This window comes from Myxine glutinosa, chromosome 5, assembly GCF_964187855.1.
Source record: "Myxine glutinosa chromosome 5, kmMyxGlut1.1, whole genome shotgun sequence".
Classification (NCBI taxonomy): domain Eukaryota; kingdom Metazoa; phylum Chordata; class Myxini; order Myxiniformes; family Myxinidae; genus Myxine; species Myxine glutinosa.
In genome coordinates this window covers 192,517,844-192,533,414 of record NC_136265.1, presented here as the reverse complement: position 1 = coordinate 192,533,414, position 15,571 = coordinate 192,517,844, and the positions used below count along the sequence as shown (strand labels likewise).

General features: G+C 44.4%; 1 long non-coding RNA gene across 1 annotated transcript in view; it reads right to left on the bottom strand.

Annotated features, from left to right (window-relative positions):
* Positions 1-9,243: 9,243 nt before the first annotated feature.
* The window catches only part of LOC144892440 (uncharacterized), a 28,216-nt gene continuing 21,888 nt past the window's right edge, over positions 9,244-15,571 (bottom strand). Inside the window, exon 2 of the long non-coding RNA XR_013623653.1 lies at positions 9,244-9,800. This is a non-coding gene — a long non-coding RNA (uncharacterized LOC144892440). The remainder of the gene's footprint in view (positions 9,801-15,571) is intronic.

The following is a 15,571-nucleotide window of genomic DNA, read 5'->3' as shown; positions in this document are numbered from 1 at the left end:
GAGACATGTGCACGATTGATCTGTATTGATTCCATTGGGCATTACACTTTCGCACTTCCCCTCACTATTTAGAATTTAGATGGCTCCTGACATGGAAGCCACAAGAACTATTGGGCATACTGCTATCACAAATAAGGGGCTACTGCCAGACGATGGGCTAAGCAAAATGGCCTATGTTGGAGACCTTTTATTCTCCTGTTCAAAGACTTGCCCGTACTACGAGAAGGTATATCCGTGGAGACCATTCGGCCAGGGATCCTCAGGTGAATTTGGTAATACTTTAACCTGAGGACCGAAACTAAAAGAACGGGAATTATTCGTGAAAGCAGGTTCAAAGTCCGAACGATTGTTCATCTAAATGGGGTCAACCTGAGACTGAAATAATTAAATTGAACACATCTAGATTATGGTCCTGGATACAGGACCAGAGGAGCGATTAAGGAAGTGTAAATTTATTATTTGCGTACTGCATTTGTGAACTGAGTGACTTTCTTGAGTCTCAACCACTTGCTGCATCACTTGAGTTGTAATTGCTTTATTAAGCTTCATTAATATATGTAGTTCAGCATAAATTGTTTCTTGATAAGGCCAACTGACTACAAGCATTTTATTTTACTGAGAGCTTGAGAGAAAGGTCATAAATCATGTCCTGCACCTTCAGGCAGGCTGGGGTGCAGGGTTTCCATGGCAACGCCGGCACGAGCATACTTTCTTTTCCACTTTGCAATGATGAGGAACAAAATCAAAGCATAGTTTTCTCTTCAATTAATATCTATATAATCAATAAATATACTCTTTATATATACACAAAGAATTAAGTTAAGCACCCCTACACAACGAATTAAGGTAAGCACCCCCTAATATATATTCTTTGTGTATATGTATACATTGGCATATATTCTAAGGTATGTGAGATCAAATAATGATTGGTATGACATTAGCAATTATCCATTGATGAAATGCAGATACACAGGGTCTATGAGACGTAGGGTTGAGTCAGTGATCCGATCACGTGGGTCCTACACACGTTATTGACGCAAAGATCGCTAGAGGTCTTCTCAGAACAATGACTGTACGTTAGAAAACATAAACGTCATCCACACTGTCCGTGATGGACCTATAGCTCCACACTTAAATTGAGGTGAAAATATGCCTAAAATTCCCAAAAAATTTCACCTTAAATTATTCAGAATAAAATATTGAAAACGGCATGATTGTTATGTTTTTATGTGACCATAATATCACTTCTCCAGAAAATATAGCAATATCATGGGTATATTACACTGTTTTGACGACAACAAACTTGTAATGTGCGAGGTTGTAAAAAAACGGGGGGGGGGGGTGCTTAACTTAATTCTTTGTGTATAACTGTTATGTCGATGTGGTAGTGATATGTATAGTTAGGTCCAAAACTTCAATTCCGTGACCATTTTCTGGCTAGTAAGGTTTGACGATTGATTTGACTTCTATTGACATTTTATAACAAAAATAGCCTCTATGTCCCTCCCAAAAATCCCGGCATTTTTCGCCAGAGGCCCGAATCCAAGATGACTGCCGGCACTATCTTGAAAAATTAAGTTTTGAACCAGAACACTTAGAATCACGTACAAAGACACTTTTTTGGGTAATTTGACCACGAGGATTCCGAATCTGACATTAGTTTGACGTTATGACATTATTTTGACCCAGAAATCCAAGATGGCCACCATCCAGTAGAGCGAAAATGCAACTTTTAAATGGGAGAACATATGATCATGAATTAACACATTATTTTGGCTAAATCTATACTGGCCACGGAATTGAGGTCGCTGAGGGAGAACCAAGCATTAGTATCATTGACAATGATGACTTTACCAACGACACGTTGACAGGAGGGGGTACTGCACACCGCTGTAACTGGATGTTTCTGCAGCGTCTAGAACGTCTTGTACCGGATTATGAGGCTAACATCCAGGATGAGCAAACACGCATCACAGACGCAAAGACTGTGTCACAAGCACTAACTGAGAAGGCATCTGAGATGCAGGTAGTTAAGCCGTATAGGACGATAAAACGTGGGGAGCCTCCCATCCGGCCAAAGCCCACTATGTTCTCATCAAGTACAAAGCATCAGTGCAAGCGGAGCATTTTTCATGCCCTTGCTCGTGTGGACGTGGATGGTGACCGCCCTGATGCAGCTGAGCAGGCTATCCCTTCATACAATGGGTTTTATGCTGGTTTAAATGCGGAGCAAGGGAAGAGCAAGGCTTATTTTCATATGTCCTACAATCAACCGTCCAACAAGTCAGTTGTGAATGACATCATGGACAAGCTTTCTATCATCATTGCCACCAAGCACATGCCTTTCGCCTTCTTAGTGGGAGATCATCCCGTGTACGTCCTCATTACCCTGCTCAAGGCCGAGAACCTAAAGAAATACCATGACATTGTGCCCTTTCTAGGTCCCTTCCATACACAGTGTGTGATGATGAGTGCTATATACAAGCGCTACAACGGGAGTGAGTTAGGAGATGTACTCGTGGCAGCAGGAGTTATTGCCGAGGGCTCCGTTGATCGTGCACTGAAAGGCAAGCATTACAAAAGGGGGCTGCGTTGCTTGAGGCTTATGTATGAGGCGCTCATGAGTCAGCTGGTGCAGGAGAGGCTCGTGCCCTGCCTGGCTGATGAGATGAGGGAGAACCTCGAGTTTCTGAGAGATACTAGTCTTTCCCAAGAATCCCGTGCTGCTGCTCATGCAGCACTGGAGGAGGATGCTGACCTGGACAGCCTTATCACTAACTTATTCATCCATGTGGAGGCCAGTGACATGGCAGACTACTGGAGGGACTTCCTGTCCATGACAGATGCACTAATGCAGAATGTCCACGCAGTCCATATCTGTAACTGGGCCGAGTATGTCAGCTCTCTGTGCGCCATGCTGCCATGGATGGTAGCGTACGACAACAATAGGTACGGGAGGTGGCTATCTGACTTCTGGGCAATGCTGATAAATCTCCCTGCTGATCAGGTCACCTTCCTTCGTACTGACTTCACTCAGTCCATCACAGGCAACCCCTACTCCAACATGGCCTGGGACATGTGGATCGAATGCACCATGGACAAGGGCAGCAAAATGAAGTCTGGCTGGCTCTCCATCCTGAAGAATGAGAAGCAGCTGCTGGTGCACTCCAGAAATGTGAACAATGTAGCCCAGATCCGGGCGGCTCATAATGCCCTGGCCAACCGAAAAAAAGCCAAGAGGAAGCACATTGAATGTGGCCCAAAACGAATGCGAGAAGATGAGCAGTGTGTGCAGGACCTGGTAGCCTGCATACATGAGTTTGACTCCTTTCCATTCGACCCATCCTCACCCACACTCCGCACCCTACAGTCAGCCATGCCTGCCTCTAATGAGCTCGTTCTGGACTTCAATTCTGCCCATGCTGCAGGGGAGGAAAGGTTGACCAGCTTCTTGCAGGAGCGGGTATTCAGTAAGAATACCTCCCTTCATGCACCTGTCCCTCTGAGTAAACGCTTGACATTTGCCAAGATGCCAGACACGGAGAAGCCCAGGGAGGAACTCAAAACGAGAGCTGCTGAAATGGAGCAGAATGCTCTCAAGGCAGTGATCAACCTGGTTGAGGTCAGTCATCTTGTGGACCTCACTGAGTTGCTGGAACATCGTGTTGTTGAGGAGTGTGTGGCTTTATTCAACTCCAACGGAACATACAGGAAGACACAGAAGAGTAAGCTCATCCAGAAACTCTCTCTGCAATCTGTAGATCTGCAGGAACCCTACACTGCTCTCATCGACATGGGCATGATTTGGAGGATGGCAACTCCATCAGCAGAGGATCGACAGATGCAACATGGCACCCCATACAAGTGGTCAGACTATGTCCACAAGGTGTCTTCCATCATCCTTGCCCGCCATGGTGATGCTGAACGTATCTTCTGTGTGAATGATCCATATGACACACCATACTCTACTAAAGATGACGAGCGAGACCTGCGGGTACAGGGTAAGGCACATATACCCAACACCTACATGAAATTGAATGACCCCTTCCCTTCTGCCCAAGCATTCAAAACACTTCTATGTAGCGTCAGCAACAAGGGGTGGATGCAAAAGCTGATATGCACCTACCTGACAGACCTTGCAGAGAGTGTTGATGCAGAGATTGTCTACTCTGTTGGCTCCCACTGCACCAATTTGTCAACCCAGCAACCAATGGAGAACTACAGCTTTGACCAGTCTGAGGCTGATACTGTCCTCTTTTCTGCTTACGCAGTTCTGCGTGAATCAGGCTACAGTGGCCCTGTTGTCATTGATACCGCTGATACCGATGCCTATGTCGCGGCAGCAGTCATCTCGCAGCAGCTGCCCGGAAAGCTCTGTATCAAGAGGAAGAAGGAGACTATCTTATGTCATGGCCTGGTTAATGACGAGATGGCAGACTGTATTGTGCAGCTGCACTGTATGACAGGCTGTGATGCCAACTCAGGCTTCTATGGCAAGGGTAAGAAGTTGGTGTATGACCGGGTGGCGAAGAGCCCTGTGGCTCGACGGCAGCTCTCGCTGTGTGGAGATAGCCTTGACCTTGAGGAGGAGGTGCTAGAGGAGCTCTTCCAGTTCACACGACATGTCATCTATGGTGACGAAAAGAGTAGCACCATGGCTGAGGCCCGTGCAGCAAAGTGGAAGACACTGAAAAACAAATCATTTTTCCGTCTCCCTCCAGATGCAGACAGCCTACGCCAACACTGCCTCCGAGCAAACTACTTGGCATATCTTGTGCGTCATCCCTCCAAGAAACACCACCCCTCGCCACTCGGACATGGCTGGGAGCTGGTGGGTGGTCGCTGTCGCCCTGTCCGCCACACGCAACCTGCTCTCCCGACACATCTACCTGCACCAGGGCCAGCTGAAGAGAGTGAGGAAGATGAGAGCCTGGAGGGGAATGAGGAGCGAGATGATGATGTACAAAGGCGGGCAGATTCATTGGAATCTGATGATTCAGATTCTAGTGAAGCAGAATGCTCTGATTCGGACTAATCATATAATTAAAGGTCATATTGATTAATTACTTCATTTGAAAACTGTTCAAGTCACAGCTATTAAAAATAGCTTATTTTGAAGTGTAATGAGTTTACTTGTCATGCAATCATCAATTACTTTACTGCAAGATATCCTTATGGAGGTAGTTTCATTAACATGTTTAAGTACAAAAGTTGCATTTTCGCTCTACTGGATGGTGGCCATCTTGGATTTCTGGGTCAAAATAATGTCATAACGTCAAACTAATGTCAGATTCGGAATCCTCGTGGTCAAATTACCCAAAAAAGTGTCTTTGTACGTGATTCTATGTGTTCTGGTTCAAAACTTAATTTTTCAAGATAGTGCCGGCAGTCATCTTGGATTCGGGCCTCTGGCGAAAAATGCCGGGATTTTTGGGAGGGACATAGAGGCTATTTTTGTTATAAAATGTCAATAGAAGTCAAATCAATCGTCAAACCTTACTAGCCAGAAAATGGTCATGGAATTGAAGTTTTGGACCTAACTAGTAGAGCAGATAGATCTGTGTAGGTAACGTGCTTCGTCTGTCGCGGTAAGGAATCTACCTTGTAATAAGTTCCATGTCAATGCGGTTTGTCGGTAAGGAGTATACTTGTGAACCTCCCAGGAGGTTTGTGTGTTAAGTAGAGTTAGGGATTAAAGAGTAGCGCCCCTGTGTGTCTCACCTGGTCAGCCAAACCTTTGTCCCTTATGGCAATGCACACCTGTAGACACCATAGAAAGGTCCCTATTGCAACACTAAATAATGCCCTTCCCTGACAGTGACTTTGGAAGGAACAGGCAAAGAAACCAGGCCGGGGCACCGCCGATGGGCGCTGCCGCCAGTTACACCTCCGACAGGCCTATCCACCTTGAGTGCCATGCGCTATGACCACGGAACAGGGGCCGAGAGTTGGGGTAGCGTGGTTGGCGTGAACCTCCAGCCGGTGAGTCAGTGGAGGGCACTGATTGGGTAGCGCACGAAGGCTGACGTGACGTCACCAGCAAGGTTATTTAAGAGAGCGCCGAACGCCATTTTGGAGTCTTGCGCCATTTGAGTTGGTCTGGAGAGTCTCTCGTGGTTCGTGCTCTTTTTTTTCTCTCTTGGTGCTTGGACATCATTCGCTCCCTTGCAGCTCTTGCTCTCTTGCGTCTCTTGCGGTTCATGCTCTGGAGATTCCTGGCCCTGGCAGTCCCGGTGCGATCCTGAGTGGAGAGTCCTGTCCCTGGTTGAGTTGGCTTGAGAGTTGGCTTATCAATCGTGTGTGAAGCTCGACCTCGTGGTGCTTGGAGCGGTGCTTGTGCTTGGAGGGGTGCTTGGTGCTGTGGTGCTGGAGCGAGGGGCCTCGTGGTGTGCAGCGGAGCTTGGGGATGCAAGACGACAGACGAGATAAAGCCGCATCCGCAGAACTTTTCACAATTACATAACGGACTTTTTTCTTTTTATTAATTCATATTCCTGTGTCTCGTTTCTGAAATCTGTCGTGTGGGGACGTCCCGATTAGGATATTTATTACCGGCGCGTGCTTTTCCCCGTCCCGATTTTCTTTGCAATAAACCCTTGTATTATTTTCCATCACCTGTTGAACCTGTGCCCGGTTGAATTAATTTCCTTGCAGGACCGAAGCTGCAGTCAGCGCACAAGGTAAGCTTTTTGCGCAGCTTCCATTTTCCTTCTTCCTCCCGTGCGACATTGTAAAATCCTTGTTTGGTTGTTGCCTCTGAATAAACCGTTTAGGCCTATCCGCGACCTTCTGGTGTTAAACGGGAGGCGCACGACATAACATATTTAATCATTATATTCTGCGAATAGTTATTTATTTAGACTCCAATATATAATACAAGTTTGAGAAAAGTTACAAGTTGGGAAAGAAAACTTCTAAACTTATCATGAAAGTTGGCAAGGTCAAACTCAGGCAGCATATCTGTGCACACCTGCCGAGCGATAACTCGGTCTCAAAGCATCTCTTTTCTTTCTCCAAAACACTTTTCCTTTGATTTTATGTTCCTCTCCATATTTTAACTACACATAGTTAATATGATGTAACATATATAACAAATCTCTTTACTTGTTAGTAACGCATGAATAAATATATATGTAGTTATAAGCTTACATTACAAAGTGTTAACATCTGTAATTGATTAAAACACCCTTTCTCCCTTTGAGGAAACATAGTTACTTCGCAACTGGGGCTGGGGAAATAAATTACACACTCTTTCTTGTAAGGCTTACATGCAACTGTGATTAATGTTCTATTAACTTGAAACAACATATGTGAATGTGCTGAGACAAGATGGTAAATGTATTAAGACACAACAAGATATAACTGCATCTCTATCAGGCTGAAAAGTATTAAAAGCTACCTTTCTGTGAACAACTCAAACTGACAGAGTAAATTAATGATCCAGGTGGTTCGCGTCAGAGCAGAGTTGCTTTCTCTAAAGGCCATAAAAGTTGTTTGTACTGAAGGGATAAGGCATTGCACCTATCTCTCACGCATATATAAATCAGATTCATGGACACTAAGGGCTAGGGAGGAGAGATAACAACCTGTCTGATTTGTCTTACATGCAACGGTGTTGAAGAAACGACCTGCCTTACCATGGACGGACCAAAAGGTGGCACCAGAGACCACACAATGCTGCTACCTTCATTCTTAGTTTGCTAAAACTTTCTGACCTACCTGAACTTTGTTATCCTTCTTCCTCATCCATCGATCTTTGCCCCTCCCCAACCTCATTTCTTTCTTCCCAGCAAGTAAAAAGAATCTGACCTGCACCAGAGATGTCGGATTTCACTTCAGATTTCATGTGGGATTTTCACTTGAGGATTTTGCTTCAGGACTTTGTTTATTTGTTTGGAATTTTGTGTGCGGATTTTGCAGCGTGTTCTTCTTGAAATGGGATTTTGCAGCGTGTTCTTCTTGAAATGGGATTTTGCAAAAGGGTTTTCTTTGTTTCTTGTCGTGTATCTTCCTTGTAACCTAAGTGAGGTCCTCCATGGGAATTAAAAATCTGTCAAGCATCTTCTGGCAAATTTGGACATTGGATTCTTGATTAGTCAATTATTTCAAGTCCAAATTTATGCGACAATAGGAACAGGCCGAACGGCATCTGAAGGAACAAGAACAGGAACAGGCCGAATGGCATCTGAAGGAACAGGAACAGGCCGAACGGCATCTGAATGAACGGGAACAGGCCGAAAGGCATCTGAAGGAACAGGCCGAACGGCACCTGAAGGAACGGGAACAGGCCGAACGGCATCTGAAGGAATGGAAAGAGGCTGAAAGGCATCTGAAGGAATGGGAACAGGCCGAAAGGCATCAGAAGGAACGGGAAGAGGCCGAAAGGCATCAGAAGGAACGGGAAGAAGCCGAAAGGCATCTGAAGGAACGGGAACAGGCCGAAAGGCATCTGAAGGAACGGGAACAGGCCGAAAGGCATCTGATTGAATGGGAACAGGCCGAAAGGCATCTGAAGGAATGGAAAGAGGCTGAAAGGCATCTGAAGGAACGGGAAGAGGCTGAAAGGCATCTGAAGGAATGGGAAGAGGCCGAAAGGCATCAGAAGGAACGGGAAGAGGCCGAAAGGCATCTGAAGGAACGGGAACAGGCCGAAAGGCATCTGAAGGAACGGGAAGAGGCCGAAAAGCATCTGAAGGAACGGGAAGAGGCCGAAAGGCATCTGAAGGAACGGGAACAGGCCGAAAGGCATCTGAAGGAACGGGAACAGGCCGAAAGGCATCTGAAGGAACGGGAAGAGGCTGAAAGGCATCTGAAGGAATGGGAACAGGCCGAAAGGCATGCTTGCTGCCGTCTTCAGGATGTCCTCTGGATCAACGGGAATCTGATGGTACGCATGAACGAGGTCGACCTTGGATAAGATTGCAGCGCCATGGAGTGTAGCAGTAAAATCCTGAATGTGTTGAATTGGATCACGGGGTCTGGAACAGTCACGTTTTTTTAAGGTTAACAATCTTGACGGTTTTAGAAGATATGTGTTAGAGGATGATATACCTGACCCACTTGCCCAAAAAATATATTTGGGAAAATAATAAACCGGATAATCGTTATTTATAATCGGACTAAAGGAAGTATCGTTAAACCAACCCACCTATGGAGTTACACAATGAACCAGTGATGTACGTTTGTTCTCTCAAACTCCTCAAAAAGGGAATTTTCATATCAAATATAGAAGGGAAACGGGAATGATGATCGGAATTTAATATTCAACAAAGGCACATGATCCATGGGTGGAATGTCTATCAAACACCTTAAAACCTCTAATGACTGTTTCTTGCTGTCTTTTGCAGGTGACGTTCAAATATCGAGCTGAATCGGTGGCAGAATGAGAGCATGAAATCACACTAGAACATCGTTCCGAATCATCGTGCTCAAAATGAGGCCTCTTCACAGGCCCATATTGAACATGTTTGACATCACAGCATTTCATCACACAGACCGTGTGCTTTTTAACAAGTAAAAATTACCAGGGACGTAGGGAAGGTGAACGGTAAGAGCGAGGACAGCAGGAAATTCCTTTGCATTCATCAAATGTGTTAAATTTCAAAACAATCACCATTATTACTGCAAACATTTGCTTTGCTCTCACTTGCATCATTTTAATATGGTTGGTTTAATGTTTCGACTATTATCCCGATGGATAACCCCCAAATTATGACTCCAGTGAGGAGGGAAACAACATTCAACACAAGGGCTGTTTTTGAGTAGGTGGCAGAAGATGGAGCTTGAGGGTGTTCCATCACCTGCAATTAGGAATGAACACACCTGTTTACTTAGGAGGAATGTCAACAATAATGATCATTTCGATAAGGGGGCTTCTATCTATTAAGTAAGTGAATTATGAATTTATAAAAACTCCTTCCCCTTTATGTTCGAAAGATCAAAATTTTCGATGTGAACATCAGAATTTCCCTTATTATTCCATATCATACTTTGTCACACCTTGTACGTGCTCCTTCCACATTTGAAACTCTCATGTGTGCAGATAAATCATTTGGTGAAAGTATAAAACACCATACAAGGCAATTGGGTCAAAAGCAAACTGACCCTGACATAAACAACTAGAAGGCACTCAGTAGAAAGCATACATACCTCCGCCTGGTTGGCCATGTGGTGAAGGTGAAGAATCTCAATGGTGAAGACTCACTTAAAAATAAAATAATTCTCATATCCGAATCTATATTCAGATCTTCACCAAAATCGAATCTATTCTTCCGTGTCACGAACACAACCTGTCCACCAGGTTTCGTCCAAATGCGTCCATAACCTTTTGAGATATCCTACCATGTATCGTTTTTGGCTCGATCTCGTAATGGTGAAGAATCACTTAAAAATTAAATAATTCTCATATCCGAATGCACATTCAGATCCTCATCAAAATCGAACAGAATCGTCCTTATCAGACACCCAACCGGTCCAACAAGTTTCGTCCAAATCCGTCCACAACTTTTTAGATATCCTGCTATGTATCGTTTTTGGCCCTATCTCCCAATGGTGAAGAATCACTTTTAAAATTCTAGTAGCCGGATCCGAATCCGGATCTTCGCCAAAATCGAATCATTTCGTCCTTGTCACATACGCTACATCTCTGCCAAATTTCGTCCGAATCCGTCCACAACTTTTTGAGATATTTTGTTCAAGGACAAACAGACAAACAGACAAACAAGAAGACGTCATGCGGAGCACGATACTTGCAAAATCCCCGCCCCCCCACAAGAAAAAAATTCCATTGATACAGCAAATTGTCCATTTCATCAAGATTAAAATTGACAATCTTGATCAAAGCTCGGGTCAAAGCTCGGGCCAATAGGAAGAAAAGTGACGATTTTTCAGATGAAAAATGATGATTTTGGAAGGTTAACCTTGAGTTGACCTTTGACCATTTGACCTCAAAAATAGTTAGATTCCCTATTTAGTGACTCAATGTGCAAATGCTGTTTAGTTTTCAAGTCATTTGGATGAAAATTGAGGATTTTAAAAAAACGGCCAACGTTGACATTTTGGCCTATGTTGACCTCACAAATAGTTGGTGGTTGAATTCAGTGATGATATTTGCAAATCCTCTTAGAATTTCAAGTCAATCAAATGAAAATTGGTGATTTTAGAAATTCGGCCAATGTTGACCTTATGTTTACCGAAAATATAATTTGTGGTTGAATTCAGTGACCAGATATGCAAATGCTCTTCAAATTTCCAGTCAATCGGATGAAAATTGAGGATTTTAGAAATTTGGCCTATGTTGACCTTTTCGCCTATGTTGACATTTTGGCCGAGGTTGACCTCAAATATACTTGGTGGTTAAAATTCAGTGACCAGATATGCAAGTCCTCTTCAAATTTCAAGTCAATTGGATGAAAATTGAGGATTTTAGAAATGTGGCCTAGGTTAAACTTTTGGCCGATGTTGACCTCAAAAATACTTGGTGGTTGAATTCAGTGACCAGATATGCAAGTCCTCTTCAAATTTCAAGTCAATTGGATGAAAATTGAGGATTTTATAAATTTGGCCTATGTTGACCTTTTGGCCTATGTTGACCTTTTGGCCTATGTTGACCTTTTGGCCTAGGTTGACCTCAAAAATACTTGGTGGTTGAATTCAGTGACCAGATATGCAAGTCCTCTTCAAATTTCAAGTCAATCGGATGAAAATTGAGGATTTTAGAAATTTGGCCTATGTTGACCTTTTGGCCTATGTTGACGTCAAATATACTTGGTGGTTGCATTCAGTGACTAGAAATGCAAGTCCTCTTCAAATTTCAAGTCAATCGGATGAAAATTGAGGATTTTAGAAATTTAGCAAAGTTGGTGACCTTTGGCCTATGTTGACCTTTTGACCCCAAAAACAATAGGCTTCTCAATTGGGACAACCTGTACAACTTGGTGAAGTTTTGTGACGATCGGTTTGGAATTGTGACCTGTAGGCCGGTGACAAACAAAAACAAACAAACAAACAAACAAGAAAACGTCATGCGTAGCATGATACTTGCGAAATCCCCCCCCCCCCCCCAAAGTTTTCCAATGATACAGCAAATTGTCCATTTCATGAAGATTAAAATTTACAATCTTGTTCAAAGCACAGGTCAATAGGAAGAAAAGTGACGATTTTTCAGATGAAAAATGATGATTTTGGAAGGTTGTCCTTGAGTTGACCTTTGACCTTTTGACCTCAAAAATAGTTCGTTTCCCTATTTAGTGACTCAATGTGCAAGACCTCTTCAAATTTCAAGTCAATCAGATGAAAATTGAGGATTTTAGAAATGTGGCCCATGTTGACCTTTTGGCCTATGTTGACCTCAAATATACTTGGTGGTTGAATTCAGTGACCAGATATGCAAGTCCTCTTCAAATTTCAAGTCAATTGGATGAAAAATGAGCATTTTAGAAATTTGGCCTATGTTGACCTTTTGGCCTATGTTGAGCTTTTGGCCTATGTTAACCAAAAATATAATTTGTGGTTGAATTCAGTGACCAGATATGCAAGTCCTCTTCAAATTTCAAGTCAATTGGATGAAAATTGAGGATTTTAGAAATTTGGTCTATGTTGACCATTTGGCCTATGCTGACCTCAAAAATACTTGGTGGTTGAATTCAGTGACCAGATATGCAAGTGGTCTTCAAATTTCAAGTCAATCGGATGAAAATTGAGGATTTTAGAAATTTAGCAAATTTGGTGACCTTTGGCCTATGTTGACCTTTTGACCTATTGACCCCAAAACAATAGGCTTCTGGCATTTGACCAACTCTACCATTTGGTGAAGTTTCGTGAAGATCGGTTGAAAATTGTGACCTGTAGGCCGGTGACAAACAAACAAACAAACAAGAAAACGTCATGCATAGCACGATACTTGCAAAATACGCCCTCCCCCAAAAGTTTTCAATGTGACATGATGGCCTATGGTGACCTCAAAAATACTTGGTGGTTGAATTCAGTGACCAGATATGCAAGTCCTCTTCAAATTTCATGTCAATTGGATGAAAATTGAGGATTTTAGAAATTTGGCCTATGTTGACCTTTTGGCCTATGTTGACCTCAAAGATACTTGGTGGTTGAATTCACTGACCAGATATGCAAGTCCTCTTCAAATTTCAAGTCAATTGGATGAAAATTGAGGATTTTTTTTTTTTTTTTTTTTTTGTATACAAGATCGAGGCTCGTGAAAGAGCGAACATTAATCACACAGAAAGACAAACCGACACATAAAACATATAACAACGGGAGCGGTAGACAAGATGGGGAGAGAGGGGGAAGGACACAAACACAACATTTGAGAGCAGTGACCGAGAGACATGGAGACATCGAGAGATCTGAGAGAGGGCGAGGGCTTTGGGGGGGGGGGGGGGGCATGGGAAGGGGGCGGTGGGAGAGGTATAAAACATATGGACACTGCCAGGACTTCCAGGAAAGAAGTTGGAATTTCAAACAAGTTGGATCTGGGGTGAATTAGCGGGGGTAGAAAAGATCAAGGTTTTGGATGGGGGAAGATAAGAGATGGTGTTGAACAGCTGTTTTAAAGACCTGGAGGGAGGAGTGGGATTGAAGGGAGTGAGGGAGTTTGTTCCAGAGGCGGGAGAAAAGAGGAATGAAAGAGTGAAGGTGAGCAGAGAGCAGAGATTTCGGCAGTTTAACCATCAGAGGGTTGCTGGCAGATCTTGTGCGACCTGTAGGAATATTTGGGGGACAGAGCACAGAGAGAGCTGGGGGTGCAAGGCCGGAGAGGAGTCGGTAGAAGACAGAAAGACCACCTACCTGCCTGCGGTGAGTGAGTGAAAGGCCCTCAGAGATAGCTTCATCGCGGGAGATTCCAATAATTCTGAAAGCTTTGGTTTCAACAGCGTGAAGCCGAGCTAGGTGTGAGGCAGGAGCACCGGCCCATAGGGGAGAACAGTATTCCATTGAGCTGCGGATGAAAGCCTTGTATGTGGTGAGGAGCTCAGGTGTGCCGAGGAAGGACTTCGCACGACGGAGGATGCCCAGTCGGCGACTGGCTTTGGAGGCCAGCTTGGAAATGTGGTTTTCCCAAGAAAGATCATGGCAGATAGTGAGACCCAAAATCTTGAGCGACAGAACTTCTTGGAGAGGATTGTTGAGAAAGTAGATGGGAGGGTTGTCCAGTCGATCTTTTCGGAGAGACATAGTAAGAGTGTGAGATTTGTCAGGATTGAAAGACATGTTCCACTTGTTTGACCAGTCTGTGATTTTGTCCAGGTCTTCAGAGAGTGAGGAGGCAGCAGACTGCCGATCTGAGGGAAGAGGAATGGAGCGGCAGAGAGTGGAGTCATCAGCAAAGAGATAGAGAGGATTTTCGAGAGAGTCAGAGAGATCATTGATGAAGACCAGAAAAAGCACGGGGCCCAGAACACTGCCTTGGGGATCTCCAGCCTGAACAGGAAGAGGAGATGAGAGAAACCCATTCAGGGCCACATGTTGACGACGACTAGAGAGGAAGTCCGCCAGCCATGCGTGGAGATTTCCATGGATACCAAAGGAGGAGAGTTTGGTGAGCAGAGCGGGCTGCCAGACCGTGTCGAAGGCACGTGATATGTCGAGGGAGACAGCTCTAATTTCCTGTTTGGCATTGAGGACCTCCATCCATTGTTGAGACAGCAGAAGCAGCATGTCCAGAGTAGAGTGACCTGGTCTGAAACCAAATTGATGATCAGAGATCAAGCCATTGGAGAAGAGGAAAGATTTCATATCCGAAGCAATGATGGATTCCATGACTTTGCTGATAATTGGGAGAAGGCTGATTGGTCTGTAGTTGCTAGGATCTGTTTTTGCACCTTTTTTGTGCAGAGCGGTGATGTTGGCTGATTTCCAAGCAGATGGCAGTTGACCTTGAGCAAAAGAGAGGGTGAAGAGAACAGAGAGAGGGTGAGATAGAGCAGCAGAGCAGGATTTTAGGACCCATGGGCTGATGCCGTCGGGTCCAGTTGCAGAATCAGAGTCGAGGGTTGACAGAAACTTTTCCACCTTGTCAGGAGGAAAGGACACGGATTCCAGGAGCAGCAGGGTACGACTGGGTATGGTGGGTACAGAGAGGGATGGGTTTGGGACACAATATTTAGAGGCAAACACAGAGTTGAGGCATTCAGCTTTTTCACGTGCGGAGTCAGCTGTGTAGCCATTTGAGGTAAGGGAGGGGATGGAGGGGGAACAAACACCAGAAACGGATTTGACCAGACGCCACCAGGATTTGGAAGAGGGAGACAGATAAGAGAGTTCGGTCTTGAGAACGGAGAGATATTGTTTCCTGGCTCTCCTGAGGGTGGACACACACTTGTTTCGGGCTTTGTGAAAGGAAATGAGATTTCCTTCCGTTGGATTTGCTTTCCAGGAGACGAAGGCAAGTTGTTTCTGGGCAACAGCCTCACCACAAGATTCCGTGTACCATGGACGGGAGGAAGGGTATGACAACTGAAGACGAGATGGGATAAATCTGTGCATGAGAGAGAGCAATTTACTTTGGAAGAATTCCCAGGATGAGTTGATGTCAGAGGTGGTAGAGATGGGAGAC